The 16,622-nt window shown below is 42.0% G+C and overlaps 1 protein-coding gene across 3 annotated transcripts in view; it reads right to left on the bottom strand.

Annotated features, from left to right (window-relative positions):
* The window catches only part of bnc2 (basonuclin 2), a 183,774-nt gene that overhangs the window by 126,960 nt on the left and 40,192 nt on the right, over nucleotides 1-16,622 (bottom strand). Inside the window, exon 1 of one of the 3 annotated variants that reach the window (XM_057331240.1) lies at nucleotides 6,903-6,922. The exons of the other annotated variants lie outside the window; for them this stretch is intronic. The gene's annotated coding sequence lies outside the window, so the exon portion shown is untranslated. Of the gene's footprint in view, nucleotides 1-6,902; nucleotides 6,923-16,622 lie in introns of those variants that run through there. 3 annotated transcript variants of the gene reach the window in all.

The raw sequence follows: 16,622 nt of genomic DNA, 5'->3' as shown, positions 1-16,622 counted from the left end.
GGTGGAACATGAGGACACCGTGCGCATCGGTCTCTGTTTAGACGACAGGCATGCTGCTACTTTTATGGCAGAGGTGACAAGGTGCTATTACCTTCATGTGCACTTCATTACACACTGTCAACAGTACTCAGCAAACGCACCCCTCCTTTTTCTCCACCACTGCCAATATGAGTCTGGCTTTGGGACAGTGACAGGACTGGGGCATAGTGCTTTGAGAAGAGGAGAAGCCACCATCACACCTTTACTAAATAATTTAGATAAAAATGGCAAAGCATATACAGTAAGAGCCGTGGTCTAGCAGCTAGCCACATGAGCTCCCGATAAACTGAGCTGTGGTGTTCAAAGGGGTCTTGTATTGTCTTCTGATTTGGTCTCCCCTGTTCCTATCCATGATTTTATGTCTTTTTTCCACTATCACTGTTGGAACACAGAATATATATTTTGTCATACAGTAAAACTGCATCTAAAGTTTAAGCAAAGCAGTTATAAATGAACTCTGTTTATCCATGAATATCCATATGATGTTATAGTTTTTAATCCTTAAATTTGATCAGTGGTACTGGCTTTGGAAATTTAAAAAGCTATATCATGCTGTTTAAAATATCAATGTTAGTCACATGAAAAATCGGTTTTGGGCAGATTACACACAAATGTGTTAAATTACAAAAGTTATGTGTTAATGTCACAAATGGCATATGTGTTCCAACTAGGCTATGTGTTTGTTATTTAACCATATCTGGTTTTATTACCCGTCTAATGTGTCCACCAGGGGGACAAATAGTGTGAGCTGAACAGGTACAAAAAAGTTGTACAAAAATGAATTGGCTCCATTTAATTGTGTATGCTATGCACAAAGACACCCTCCTTACAAAAAAGAATGTATTTTTATTCTCTTTATCATTATATTATTTCTCTTTTTATATTATAGTGTGTTTATTTAAAAAAAGTCAACAAAAATAGCATTACTCACATTTATATGTACCTCCAACTTTTCCTCAGAGGTCCAATTTAGTCTGTTAGGATCAAATATATCAGGAGGGACTACAAAAGAATCTTATTCTTTGATGACCGATTCAGGGTTATTATGTTTTTACAGTTGCAAAAATGGTGCAGAAAATATATATATATAATAATTTAAAAGCACATTTAATAGTTTACCAAAGTGATTGTGTACAGTATATATGCAATATACTGTTGATACTCCACCATTTAGTCCAGTATTGTTTTAAAGAAGTTAATTAGATTCATCTTTCTCCCGTAGAACTCTAACAAAGGCATTTTTTCTGTTTGCTTCTAACTGTTGTTACATCTTTAATAATGGAAAAATAGAAGCTGGTAAAAACCCCTGACTGTGATGAAACATCAAGACCACACACATTTTATGAACAATAGCTCACCTTTGATGTGCTTCGAAAATGGCCAGTTTCGGCTATTTCTTAAGTATTTTATTTGGCACGCACTGAAAAGGTAAATGAGTGCCAGTGTATTTAATACATCTAAAGTAATCGACAGTCCACCAACTGTAGTCTCCCTACTGAGAGCTTGAGTTACATGTGTTCATCAAGGGCACAATAGTTACAGAGATCTCTCGGGGATAAAGTATGCAGAAAGCACTTTATGTGTTTTCTTAACTAGAAATCAAAGCCTTGTAATTAAGCATGTCTCATTCTGTCAGACCTTGCTTCCTAAATGAATCCCTTAAAATATGTTCTTCATCAAATGCTGAAATCAGAGAGGAATCTGACTAATTATTCAGTTTGACTAGGGGCCTGAGACAAAGTCACACTTCTAACAGCATTTTAAAGTGTTAAAATCTCACACTGAATCCGGTTATTAAAAGTTTATTTCAGAGTGCAATGTGATTTGACTCTGGATATGGGAAAAGAGAGAACGGAGCGGAAAAAAACACATAGGACATGAGAAAGCCATTAAAGATGACTTTCTATTCATAACGCTCGTTTTCACTTTGTGTGTTTTTTTGTAAAAAAAATGCGTAAACACCGATGGGTGTGCTGTGGTAAACAAGGTTGAGGAAAAGGTCTTGTGCAGAACTGCTACGCTGTGATCAAATTTAAGGAGAAGGGCTGTGTGTGTATAAACCAATCAGAGAAAGAGAGAGAGTGAGAGAGAGGAGATGAGATGAGATGAGATGACTAAACCAAACAAACTGCGGTTTGGAGAGATGGGAGTTTTAGATTTCCAGAGGTCTGTCTCTGGCCTGTGTGAGAGTATGAGGGAGGCTACAGTACACATATAAACACACACCCATACACACATACTGTACACAAATAAGTCAATATAATCCCACTGAGCACAGGAGACACCTAACAGCAAGCTGTGTCTAAACACTACTGCAATATACTTTCTGCATCTTCGACATTCATTCTTGCAAATATTTTACTTGCTGCGCCAACAGGGTACGGTACGGGTGGCAATGCCTTTTATAATTGCACAAGGAGATAAAGAGAGCAAAATCGGAAGAAAATATTTCCAAAATGAATTTTAGTGCCTAGCCTACTAATGTTGGTTTATCTTTATGTGAATGTGTAAAGATGCACACACCTCAATACCAGGTCACAAACAAACAACTGAAAATACTGAAACAACCTCTTTAGTGCAAACATCTGGAACAAAGCATTAAACTGAACCTATGTTTTATAAATGTTTGATGTTGCAAACTGCCATTAAAAAAGCTGCCGCTGTAGTTAACTATTAGAGCTCCTCCACAGAGGCACTTTATCTGACTTTTTTAAGCCAGTCTTCCAAGAAGTAAATGTAATAGCACTGGTAAAGGATGGAGCCAGGCTAGCTCTAATGATTCATGGTTCAGAAATGACCCTTTGTGCTCTATAATACTGCTAAATTAGCCTGACAGCTCCACTAAAACAATTACCTGAGCAGAGCACTCACAGAGCCGCCTGGAGACGTTACTGTCCCTGTGAGTGGGGTGCCACGGGGTGAGTCTTAGTCACAGGGGATTGTGTGTGTGTGTGTGTGTGTGTGCGTGCGTGCGTGCGTGCGTGTGTGTGTGTGTGTGTGTGTGCGTGCGTGTGTGTGTGTGTGTGTGCGTGCGTGTGCGTGCGCGTGTGTGTGCGTGCGTGCGTGTGCGCGTGTGTGTGTGTGTGTGTGTGTGTGTGTGTGTGTGCGTGCGTGTGTGTGTGTGTGTGTGCGGTCCCCACAAGGAAAACATCTTATGAAAAAAATACTAAATAGTGCCTAAATGAATATCTAAAAATGTTTTCTTCAAGGATTAGAAAATAGACAGAAAATATCATTAGCTCAATATGAAAACAAAAGAAGTCAATGGAAAGTCTCCACCATGGTAAAAAATAAGTGTGCATTCTACACAAAATGTGGTAAATTCTTATAAACACCCAAAGCACCAAATATTGCATTAAACACAAAACTACTTGCTTATTAATTAAAATATATTACAGCTTATTAATCTATGTATTCCGTCTTTACTTACTATACCGCTTGAGTTCTAAAGGTTTCGGTCTTTAAAATTCAAAGATTTTTATATTAAAGGGATACTTGACCCAAAAATGAAAATTCTGTCATCATTCACTCACCTTCGAGTTGTTCCGAATGGGTATACATGTCTTTGTTCTGATGAACACAGAGAAAGATATTTGGAATAGTGCTTATAACAAAACAGATCGCAACACCCATTGACTATAATAGGAAAAAAACAATGGTAGTCAAAAGTGCCCAGGAACTGTTTGCCGTCCTACATTCTTCAAAATGTCTTCTTTTGTGTTCAACAGAACAAAATAAAAAGATAAAGTAATTTTATACTATGGGAGTCAATGAGTGTTGAGATCTGTCTTGTTATAAGCATTATTCCAAATATCTTTCTCTGTGTTCATTAGAACAAAGAAATGTATACACATTTGGAACAACTCGAAGGTGAGTAAATGATGACAGAATTTTCATTTTTGGGTCAAGTATTTTTTTAAGTATTTTAATGTTTTACTTTAAATATAGATATGTGAATGTTTATATATAGTATAATATATATATATATATATATATATAGTAGCTACATAAAAGATATACGCGTAATTGGCAATGTACCATTGATGTGTTCTATGGAAAAAATTTGAAAACAAACTGTTAATAATATAGTACATAATATTATTAATGTTTATAATATAAAATATCATAAGAGAGATTTATATTTATTGTTTTTTGCTGTCACACATTTACAGTTTATATGTCAACCACCATACACATGCATGTGATACAGGATTTGGACTGTATATGGGTTAGTGAATGTGGCTTGCTACATGCGATTTGTTTTTATTCTACATCTTCTGCTGTATGTTTGTTTATGTTGCTGTTTATTTAAACATGCTGGAGAATATCCTAGACACTCACACACTGCTAAAAACCCAGGGGAGATACAGTATACGTACACCCTAAATACAATCATGTCTGATGTTTCCATCTGCTTCAATGGCCCTGATGAATGCCAGTGATATAGACCAGTGGTTCACAAACTGGGGGCCTTTTTTGGCATTTTATGAAATATAGAAATTTATCATAGATTTTATGCAATCAAACATCAGAAAAATGACACCACCAACCAAACGAATTGAGGTTCCAGCATTGTATAACTGAATGTTTTTGGTCTAATTAAAATTCTAAGTTTAAGATTATACGTCTTTATATGGGGGGCCGCAAAGCGATGCACTTAACACAAAGGGGGCCTTACAACGAAAAAGTTTGAGAACCACTGATATAGACGACACACACACATGCACGCACTTTTACAACTGTCACATTTACAGGGTGAATGGACCTAAGCCACAAATGTGTAACCTTTCGTTTCAGTTTTCATTTTTCATGAGGGAGATGGATCAGCGTAAATGTAAGAAGATCAAAACACTGAAAGAAAGAGAGAAAGAGAGGAACCGACACAGAGAAAGAGAAGTTGAAAAAAAAGTGAAAGAGATAAATAAAGACCAGCATGCCTGCTGTTTATAGGTAGTTGGAGTGCAAATACAGTATATGTTCCCTGTGAATAAAACGAGCACAAAAAGATAGTAATTATTGCCGAGGAGCCATTAGGGCCGCTTCTTTAGCTGACTGTGCTGCCATAGCTAACTAATGGAATAACAAGAGCAGCCACTGCTGTGCCATCTCATGCTTTCCCACTCAGTCTGTGTGGAGTATGTGTGTGTGTGTATATATGTTTAGCTGTGTCTAGCCTTTCAACGCTGTTGACAAAATCACAGTAGTGGACGATTTGTTGGACTACAATGAATAATAGTACTTCCTGTAATTAATTTGTGTGTGCGGGGTGGTTTGGAGGTAAAACACTATCAATGCCTTTTTATCTTTTCTTGCTTTTCTTATTCTTCATTCTGAAGTCCTCCAAGTGTTTATTTTTACTCAATCCTTTTTACATGTTACCTCTATTTTTATGGACGTATGTCTGTAGTGTTTGTTGTTTATGGAGACTGAAATGTTCTGCATCTGGGCTGTGCAGTCAATCCCACATTCTCCAGGGGTGAGGGAAAATGTCACACATGAGATACAAGATACAGAAAATGACTAGAAACAAAATCAGAAAGTAAAATGAAATCCTATCTGGCCCTTCAAAGACAGACCACTATGGCAATACTATGACCAAGGTCATGCCTGTTTGCTATGGCCAATATGGAAGTGAAAAAATAAATATGGATGAGCACGAAAAAACATGATTGCCACTAGACAAAATGTTAATCTGTAATACAAAACAATACCAAATATAGGACATATCAAGGCACAGTTGTTTTTTTCTGAATGAATAAATAAAGCACTCCCAAATATAAAAAGCATTCCAGACAAGCCTCCACTATGGGCAACACAAGAAATGCCAGTAGCCTACTTGCAGAACTTACATATGTTTCTGCCACCACAACACAAATTTAGATTTACATATAGGAATATTCTGATAAAAATACTTTCTTATGCAGTTTGATTCTCACATTTTAATTCTCACAAGTCAATATGCTGTTTCCTAGAAAACAGGCAGCTGGAAAACTGGAAAACTGTACTAATCAGAATTTTGGGGCATGTAAATAATTTATTGTAAATATGTACCGTCACAATTATTTGTTTTTGCACATCTAGATGAAGATAATTCTGAATGATATTAGATAAAAAATTCGTCAAGCTATTATAGAATGAATTGACAAATAATGATCTGATTAAGTTCAAATTACTTAAATGCAGCATAATAAATGGCAAGTCTTTTTATTCTAATTACTGTACACAGTATTCACTATTTCAGCTGAACCATAAGCATAATATTGTCATTTTTCTTGATAGTTAAAGTTGACACTATTATACTGTATATATATTATATATATACTTATTTTGCAAGGTTGCTTGTTTAGAAAGTAATTCTCAGAAAACAAAATAAAATTTACCTTAATTCGTGTCAATGAAACACTGACATGCTGGCACACAGAAACAGTGTGTGCAGGAAGAGGGAGACAAGAGTACATAGTTCTCCTCTGGGAGTCATTTAAACATTACAAAACTAGCGGGCCATTCACACTTGACCCCTATTACTCTGCTCAGTTACTGTCAATTACAACAAACAACGATCATATTCCTCCACACACAGTCATGCTCATTTAGTTTTTATCTTATGAACATAGACACACACACACACACACGCGCGCACACGCACATGCACACAGCACATACACAGCTTTGACTTGACACTCACATGTGCAGCTGAATTGACTTATGTTACACAAGCGTTTAATTGCCCAGAGTGTTGCACCTGCTCGCCTAGGGCACTGCTGCTGGCACAATCCCACATCACACAAATGAACTTCTGTGTTAACCTGCACTGTAAGATTCTGTCACTTACCTGCCTGTAGGGAGAAAGTGAAGACACTTACCTTTAAGAGTGTGACAGCAGAAGTGAAGCGAATCAGGGAATCGGGAACACATGCCAGGAGAAAAGAGGAGAAACAACAGTGTGAATATTATAGACAAAGGACTTTTTTGACTTTCACATCATTTAAACTACATGACAGACGTTGATCTGCTGAGAATGAATACCAGCCACGAATCTGCACCTCATTACTTTAACGATGGAAATAGTGCCAGTTATGCCAGATTTGGCACCTTAGATGAGACCTTATCGTCAACCCCCTCCTTTCCATAGAAAAAAATGCACAAAATCTACAACCACAAACAGAAACAAACATTTGCTCCGACTTTGTAAAGAGTACAAAACTCCCCACAAAATTTCCAAAAACAAATAAAATAGTTAAAGGGCACATTAAAAAAGAAACAACTTTTGTTGTTTTTGAAACAATATAATTTACAACATCATTACATAAAATCTTGAATCTTTAAATAATCAAATGGATAATGTCAATCACAACTAAGACTGCTGAGCAGTGTTGTGGACATAAAAAAATCACATTACAAATTACTTCTCTAAAATCAACACATTCTCACCCCCGACTCGTCACATATTGACGCTCGCCCCTCTGAGTCACTTTTTAACGCGCAGGTACCCCTTTGGCCTCGTTTTTCAATTTTACTGTCGTAATGAAATTGTATATTGGATATATTTTGCAATGATGATGTTTCGGGGTTTGATTTAAGTTTAACGGTCAGGATAATTGCGTTTACATTAGGGGTGTGTATTGGCAAGTGCCTCCAGATACGATACATATCACGATAGATGGGTCACGATACAATATATTGCTATGTATTTCGATACGATACACATTTGCGATATATTGCAATACTTTAGATAGAAAATGTTAAAAGTAGAGCTAGAAATACAACATGCTGTGCACCACCTGGGGTTTTCTGTAAGGATAAGTGTAAAAACATCCCTTACCTCTGCAGATTGGCCATGATGTGCGATGCATGGACCTTTAGATCAGAGGTTTGGGTTCTCAAACTGTGGATTGCGCCCCTCAAGTGGGTAGCACAGGGGAATAAGGTGGCTCACGCAAGTCAGTTAGCTGTTGTGGTGCATTACAGTTAAAACAATGAACATGGGCAGTATAAAACCCGTGGTTCATCCCTGCTGTAAATGCGATGGTGTCACATCCGTGAAAGCACAATAAATGTCATTGTTACTTTTCTTAATAAACTTTTTGTCTAATGCACTGCAGTAGCCAAGTGACTTGTGTCATGACTTGCGAAGCTTACAAACAGCATTATTTTATATAACTCCATGACTTATTTTGAAAACCAAAGCACACCCACACATCAGCTCTGAGAGCGTCCAAGCGTTCTTATATTTTTCGCCATGCTCGCTTCCACTTACTTTTATGCATATGACATTATTTAAAAAAATTATCGACAGTATCGGTATCACTATAGATACACTATCGAAAAAAAAAATATTGCGATAGTTACATGTATCAATATTTTTGCACAGCCCTAGTTTACATGACGCTATTCAAGCAGTTTGAGCAAGTAATGTAACCGTTTCGTAATATAAAACACAAGATACAAGGAGTCACAATGTCGTTCAAAAATACAGATATTCCAAGGGTACCAATGCGAAATGATCGATTTGTACGGGGAACATATGCGAAAGCGATCACCATCCGCCGTAAATCTCAGATCCGGTGAAGAACAACAGACGTTCAAAAATTGCCACCAGAAGAAGAGTTACGTCAGCTTCGATGCCATTGGCTCTCCCGCGATCGACTGCATCTAGTGAATGGTCCGGTTTATTTTTTGAATGGGAGCCAACTGCGTGCATTTACGGACACGGCATCTTCATGTAAAGTTATCGTATGTTTTCAGTGAAAAAAGGTCTGCGACACTGCGACACAATATTTTATACTGCTTTTGGTCAGTTTGTGCTAAAATGTGTAAAAATGGTTGTTTAGGGTGGGGTTAGGTGCTCCAAAATATTAAAACCACAAATAATTATGAAATTTTAAGAATTGCACGCGTCTCGGTCTGGAGCATTTATGGCAAGCTCACACTACATGGTTTTTGGCTGGATTTTGCTGTCGCGGACAGATTTCCAAGGTCTGCGACAAAACCTCTGGATCGCGACCAAATCGGTGCTCGTTTCGGTCGCTGAAGCTCGTTAAGTATAAGCAGGTGAAGACATAGTTATGTATATTATATTGCAATTCTGTCTCTAGATCCTCCAAAATATACTGGACCTTTAAACTTTATTTAAACTTTAAAATATTTTATACATATAAATTCTCCACTCACTATTTAATCTGAGGATTTACCACCTTAATTTAAAATTTACAAGGATTCTAATGAGAGAACACACAGTGTATGATGAATTCTGATATGAGTCACATGATTAGGCATTTTTCATTTGACCTGTGATGGCACGAGAATGTTTAAGGGACAACCTCGCTTTAAATGAGATGCTGCTGCCTGCAGTAATGGGGAAATTGTACTGAGGGAAATGACAAGTAATTATAATTTTCTAGAGGCCCCAGCGGACAAAAAGTGATTTACTTGGAAAGCCGCCTTTTTCTGTACTCAACTAACTGCTTGCCAGTCTACTCGGGCCCGTGACAGCCTTCCAGATGTCAATCAAATTACCCACTATTTACAGCTGATTTGGCGGTGTCATTCGCAATATTCTTTCCCTTCTCTGATGATTGGGCCAGGAGTGGCTGGGGAGGCGGAACAGGAGAGGTGGGACTGCAGTGGAGCAGAGAAGACGAGGGTCTCTGTAAAATGTCATATGTCCACTGATTGTCCCAGATGAGGCTGGGGGAGGAGAGCAGAGGAAGGACATCTTCCATTTGTGAAGCATTGCAGCAGCGCATGCAAATCTGACCCAGGGGAATGACAAGCACTGCTTTTAATGGAGTTCAGGAAAACTCATTTTACAGAGCCAAGACTCAGCAGATAATAATAATAATGCATTACGAAAGGATGGCGTGCGTGTGTGCGTGTGTGTGCGTGTGTGTGTGTGTGTGTGGCGTGTGTGCGCGTGTGGTGTTGTGCCGTGTGGTGTGTGTGTGTGTGTGTGGTGTGTGTGTGTGTGTGTGGTGGTGTGTGTGGTGTGTGCGTGTGTGTGTGTGTGTGTGTGAGAGAGAGAGGTCTTCTGTGATCTACATGGTACTGATAAGCACCTGAGATTGAATGCAGGGGTTTGTAGCTAATGAGAGAGACTTTCTCAATCCACAGCAGTTGTATATGGGTAGCTGACAAATAAACCGTACATGTGTCCTATGGTGTGACATAGTCAAAATTTAGAAAAAACTATTTATGCTATTTTATAATATAAATATAAATGATAATAATAATAAAATTATTATCATGTTTTTTTCTGTCACACCATAGGACACATTTATATAAGTTTATTTGTCAACAACCCACATATCAGATGAGACACCAAAACATGTTTGGTGATATGCCCTTTTGATACAAGGATGTGACTCAAATGAACATGGATCCGGATATATTTGTTGTGGAGTTGTTGTGAGAGGCATGCATACAGACGAAAGGAGCAGATAAGATGTAAGAAAAAAGAGGTGGAACAGGAATGAGTTGCCTGATTGATGTGGTTTGATTGAATTTCCAACGTGTAGAGACATTTTGGTGCCTTCAGCAGCGAGTTGAGAAGAGGGAAGATCAGCTGAGAAGTGCCTTTCAACATTAAATTCTGCTGATATTCAACTAACAGCATAAATCTCCCTTTTATAGACCTCCATAATTGGAATGAAAGGAGGAAAGGGAGTTTGAAAAAAGTCCACCTTTAGACTTAAACATTTGCTTGTTTGTGTTAGGTGTTTCAAATGCACTGCTTAAAAAAGCTCCCTTTAGCTGGACTTATTCTCATGTTCGTGTGTGTTTCACACGCAAAATCACAATTCATTACGGTTATATAGCCCGGGCTAAAGAAGTGAAGCAGAGCTACTGTCCTCTGTCTCTCTCCCTCCCTGTCTCTCTGACAGAATGTTCTCCAGGCAGATTAGGCGCAACCTGTCACAGCGCTGACACTGAGGGCTTTGCCACCGCACAGGCCCCTAATGCCGTTCCTGTCCTGACAAGAATCAACACAAGCACACCTACAGGCACCACACCTTCCCATCTTCCCCCACTCCAGAGACACGACAAACTCTTTTAATCTAACCTTAAACATACCAGGTTTCTAACTGTTCTCCACGCCACTGCTGATAAGTGGCTGAGTGTGTTTTGTGCATTGGGTGCGAAGACGGTTTCTGCTCAGATCTGCTACTGCTCCACAGAGGCCCACAACCAATCAGTTGGTGACTGAAGACAGCGGCAAATGTTTGATGCCCTCCTCTAAACACACACACACATATACGCTAAGCCAGCGAAGAGGAATCTTCCTGTGGGCCGCAGGAGAGGCACGCAGTAATCACTGTCTCTCTACTGGAAAATTACCTGAGCTGATTTCTGCTTCAATCTGTCTCTCCCGTCTCTCGGGAGGGAGGGTAGGGGGACACATCCCATCATCTGTACATAAACGCTTTCTGTCCTCCTACATCCAAGTGACTGCAGTCAAACATTTTGGTCAGTTTTTGCTTATTTATTATTGGAAAGACGTGTAATTGTGTGTTAGGTGTGTTTGTTCGTTTGCTCGCTTGATTGTTCGTCGTATGATTGCTCACCACATAAGGAAGTCGAGGGGGCATGTAAGTAGAAACAGAGGCGAGTAGGCAGTAGGAGGGGGGACAGAAAGTTAATGTCAGGATGTGCCGATCTGTAATGAAGGTTAAGCCCTTCAGGGAGCTTTGTACCCCACCCCCAGACCGGAGCAGTTAGGAGTCTGATTGGGGATAATTGGGCCTTCACTTGAAGTTATCGTTCAGCTACGCAATCTGTGTCGGCTGTCATAAGACCAGGAATGACTGGACCTTATTTGCCACGTGGTGTCATAAAAAACTTTTTTTAACTTGAGTATTTGCCCAGTTAAAAACTTTTTAGCCTTCTTGGTCTGACCGACAATGATTTGACAAATGTGAAACTCTAGCAAGCTTTTAGCATTTAATTAAATAATCTCCCTGTATCAAGATCACGTTATAGAGGCATGTATCGAATTAGCATCCGCACACTCTTTACATAATGGGTTAAATCACACACACACAAGAACATGAGATTCGCATTCTAAAGCTTTTAAAACAAAGACTTATGGAATGTACTGTCTTATGGAGTTTTTGACACAAGCCTTGTCACTGAGCACAAGGGGAAGTGTGACCCTTTGAAGCCTCAGACAGGTTATCAGGGTGTTTTGTTATTCATTTTTGTTTCTCTGTGTGCGACTGGCGTGCTATGGAACAACACAGCATCCCAAGCAATCAGGAGGGTTCAGGAGCCTTTTTCCGCCCCTGACCTGGAAAGTGCACATCAGCACCCGTACTCTGCCGCTGCTCTATTCCGACCTTAACATGCCGTGGGAGGGGCAGGGGGGACTTTTTGTTTTGAATGGCAGGAAATCCCTGAGAATGTTTTCTGTACTCCTGGTGACAATCGGTTATAGAGAGAGTGAGTAAAAGAGACAGAGAGAAGCAGGTTTTGCTCCTATGCCCTCCCCTTCTTCTTGCCCCAAGTTGTCTGGGAGAGGCAAGTAAACATGGCCTTAAACTCACAAAAGCACACACACAAACACAGTTACTCCTGCCAGATGTCTCTTTCTCCGGCAGATTTCCCGTGGTTTGCAGGAGTGGCTGTGCTGCTGTGTGCTGGGAGGTTGGAATGCTGGATCAGACGTGTGGAGGTGTCAGGCAGAAACACCAGTACTGTGCACGCCAGGGGTGCCGCCCAAACCATTAAAATTTCTCTCTGTCTTTTTTCTAGTTTGTCTTTCACCTTTTTCAACTCTCTGTACCCTTCTCAATGTATTGTCCATCTATCTCGCTGTGTATAGTCACTTAAGGCATTCAAAATTAATACTGAATTATTTTCCTTTCTATAACAATAATTATTGTTGTTGATTCTTTTTGTTATAATTTTGTTTCATAGCTTTACAGCTGGGTCACAGTAACATGTCAGAAATACTGATTTCCTTGAATTCCCAAATACTGCCCTGATACAACACTACATCTAGAGTTCTAAAAAAATGAGTTGCCATAAATTCCCTTCACTGTAAAAAGTAATGTGCTCAGTAAGTCATGTTAACACATGTTTGAAAATAATTTAACCAATTTCAACTTGATTTTAGTCATAAGAAATGCAGTTGCGTTTTTAAGCCAGTTTAATATCATTTAACTTCAAATGATTTAAATTCAAAAGTTTATTAGAGCATCAAAAGTGACATAGTGTGCACTCTTAAAATAAAAGTGCTTAAAAGGTTCTTCACAGCCATGCCATTCTTTAAAGAACAATCTCTTTTTTACTTTTTTATAATCTGAAGAACCCTTTTTTCCCGACAAAGAACCTTTTGTGAAACAGAAAGGTTCTTTAGATGTTAAAGGTTCTTTATGGACACAAAAGGTTCTTCTATGGCATCGAAGAACCTTTTGAAGCACCTTTTTATTAAGTATTTTAGTGTATGCTAGATCTTATACCAATTAAGGTACTTAAAGAGTTGCTTCCTGTGGTTCCAGAATACCTTCTCAAAGTTATTATCTCCTCCCTATCTTTAGGGCATTTCTAAAGAACTTTCAGACTGGCTAATATAAAACCACTTATCCAAGCACCACAACTGATCTTTGTGAATTAAGTATAGATCTATTCAAAATGTCCCATTTATGTCAGACATTTTCGAAAAAAACGTTTTTTTGAGTGGGTCACTACCACATGAAGAGAGCCACTAGACTCTTTCTTAGGTCCTCTGTTTTTCCTCTTCACTCTTAAAATGTAAGGTGCTTCACGATGCCATAGAATAACCTGTTCCCTTTCTGACGGTCTCTCGACGTTGTGTCGAGCCAACAGATGGGGTTTGACTTGAGAACCTATCATCTTCTGATTATTTTGAAAAGGCCAATGAAAATTGGCGAATGAAATTTGCATGCCGAACTCTGCCCCGGACATCCGGGTATAAAAGGAACACGGCATGCAGCATTCATTCACCTTTTGGTCTTCAGAGTCTAAGCATCTGATGTTCTTCTGCGGATCTTCGTTGATCTTCCTGCGATCTCTCGATCTACCTTCCTGCTGGAATCTACGACGTGGTGCAGCGGACAGTACCTTCCTGCAGCTACTCTCCCCTGGGCGTCTCGGCAGTTCCGGAGGTGGCAAAGAGCAAATTTCCTTCTAAAAGAGCAAATTTCTCCAGCGTGGCATGGCCCGCTGCTCTCGTGGGTGCAACGCGCTCATCGAGGAGGGGGATGGACACGATGACTCTGTCTCCATGACAGCGCGACTGACTACAGAGCGTGCCCAATCAGTGTTGAATTGCCTGAAGCTTTTCAGACAATCAGCGGTCCCCTTGAAACAATTTCAGAGGCTCCTGGGTTACATGGCATCCTCGGCGGGGGTGGTCAAACCCCATCTGTCGGCTCGACACAACGTCTCGTTCCCTCCATCAGGGAACTGAGGTTCCCTTTCTGTCGGTCTCTCGACGTTGTGTCGAACCGACAGAATGGGGTTTGTCTTGAGAACCTATCATCTTCTGAGTATTTAGAAAAGGCCAATGAAAATTGGCGAATGAAATTTGCATGCCGGGCTCCTCCCCGGATGTCCGGGTATAAGAGGGAAGCTTGCGTTCTCATTCATTCACCTTTTGTTCTTCAGAGCCTACGCATCTGGTGAGCTTCTCTACGATCTTGGTGATCATTCTTTCTGCTGGAATCCACGACGTGGACAGCGGACGGTCCCTTCCTGCAGTGACTCTCCCCTGGGCGTCTCGGCAGTTCCGGAGGTGTTCGAGCAAATTTCCTTTTCTAAAAGAGCAAATTTCTCCAGCGTGGCTTGTCCCGCTGTTCTCATGGGTGCAACACACTCATCGAGGAGGGGGACGGACACAATGCCTGCTTCCAGTTCGCTGGGGCAGACGTTGTGGATACGTCCTGCCCGCACTGCGGGCGGTGACGATTCAGACGTTGCGTCACAGGTGGCTGTGTTCCCACGGGACTCAGCCACCACCTCGTTTGCTCCCCGTTCCGTGGCGGCAGGACTACGGCCCTGCCGTCCGCTACGGCAAGCAACGAGGGTGATATGAGGATTACTGTGAGCGATAATCCGCCAGCCACTGGCTCACGGACCGTTCGCACCTCGTCTCGCTCGTCTGACCGTTCCCCAGGAGACGGTCCGCCGTCTTATTCCTCAATCACATATTCGGACACGATGCGTGATGATTAGATGTCTTTTGCAGCATCGGGGGGTGACGTACTGCCATCCGACTCCGACGATTCCATGGGCTCCCTCCCTCGGGGGGTCGAGCCCAGGAAGAAGCGGACGTCGAAATGTCAGCCATGCTTTCCCGGGCCGCTGTGAGTGTTGGGTTGCAGTGCCTGCACTGCCTTTCCCGGTGCTCTCGGCTGGTTACATGGCACCTCGGGTTTGAGCGCGGCTCCAAGCCGCGCCCGCCCCCAGTGCCATGTTTACTGAAAGTGCATGAGGAACCTGGAACGCCCCTTTCCGGCACGTTTCACGTCAAACAAGGTTCAGTCACGCTCTCTTCCCTCGAGGTTGAGACAGCTGGAGGATACGTTGTTGTCCCCCAGGTGGAGTATGCCACCACGGTGCTCGTGCCCATAGGCGGCGGCCACCTGGGGGGGGCTCAACCTAGAACCCCGTCCAAGGCATGTGGTGTCTCGGCATCTCTGGTGTCGAGAGCTTACATTGCGGCGGACCAAGTTGCCTCCTCTCTCCACGCTATGGCTCCTGCTAGGCCAGGGCGTTGAGAGAGCTCCACGAGGGTAAGACCGACCCAGCGCTTATGCAGGAATTCCGTGCCGCCACCGACCTCACTCTACGGGCGACCAAGGTGACCACTCGGGCCCTGGGTCGGACGATGTCCACACTTGTGGTCCATGAGAAACTCCTCTGGCCGATCCTTGCGCAGATGAGTAACGCTGAGAAGGTCCGCTTTCTCGACGCACCCGTCTCACAAGGGGGGGCTGATTGGTGTTACTGTCGAGCCGCAGCAGCCCCGCTCACCCCCCGCCCGTCGTTGGGGGCCCGCGAGACCCGCACGCGGCCTCCCCCGGAGGGTTCTCGACAGTAAGAAGCAGTCCTCCGTGCCGCAACTCGGCCGCCTCGGCAATCGAGTCCCGTCCACTGTCTGCTTCCCAGCAGCCCTTGTCCTCTTCGACGCCCTCCAGCCTGGAGGAGACAGCGAAGAGGAGACCATCGCCCCATCAGCAGCCGCGGCGAAGCGGCTGTCATGGGAAGACCTCAGGGGGATCGAGGCTACCATTGTGCCCGACCCCAGCAACATCTCTGGGAAGTCGGATAGGGACGGATCCTGCCCCGTCTCTCCATCTGCTGGCCCCCTCCGGGTGGCTAGCGCCCACTTACTCTCTAAAAAGGAGAGTTTCCTCTCTCTCTGGGTTACCACAGCCGCTCTCACCCTCTGCACAATGGTGAACGGCAAACTCGACGTTGCGTCATGGCGAAGTGCAATGTCGAGTATAAACACCAGCCCTCAGCACTCTCAGTCAGACAGTGCGTTGAGCTGCGCAGTCGCCAGGCAGGAAAAACAGCAGAGCCGATCTCCTCCCCGGGGGACCTCCCCCGGCAAGGAATCC

Source organism: Triplophysa rosa, linkage group LG4 (genome assembly GCF_024868665.1).
Source record: "Triplophysa rosa linkage group LG4, Trosa_1v2, whole genome shotgun sequence".
NCBI classification, from domain to species: Eukaryota; Metazoa; Chordata; class Actinopteri; order Cypriniformes; family Nemacheilidae; genus Triplophysa; species Triplophysa rosa.
The sequence above is the reverse complement of the archived record's forward strand: the minus strand, read 5'-3'. Positions and strand labels throughout refer to the sequence as shown.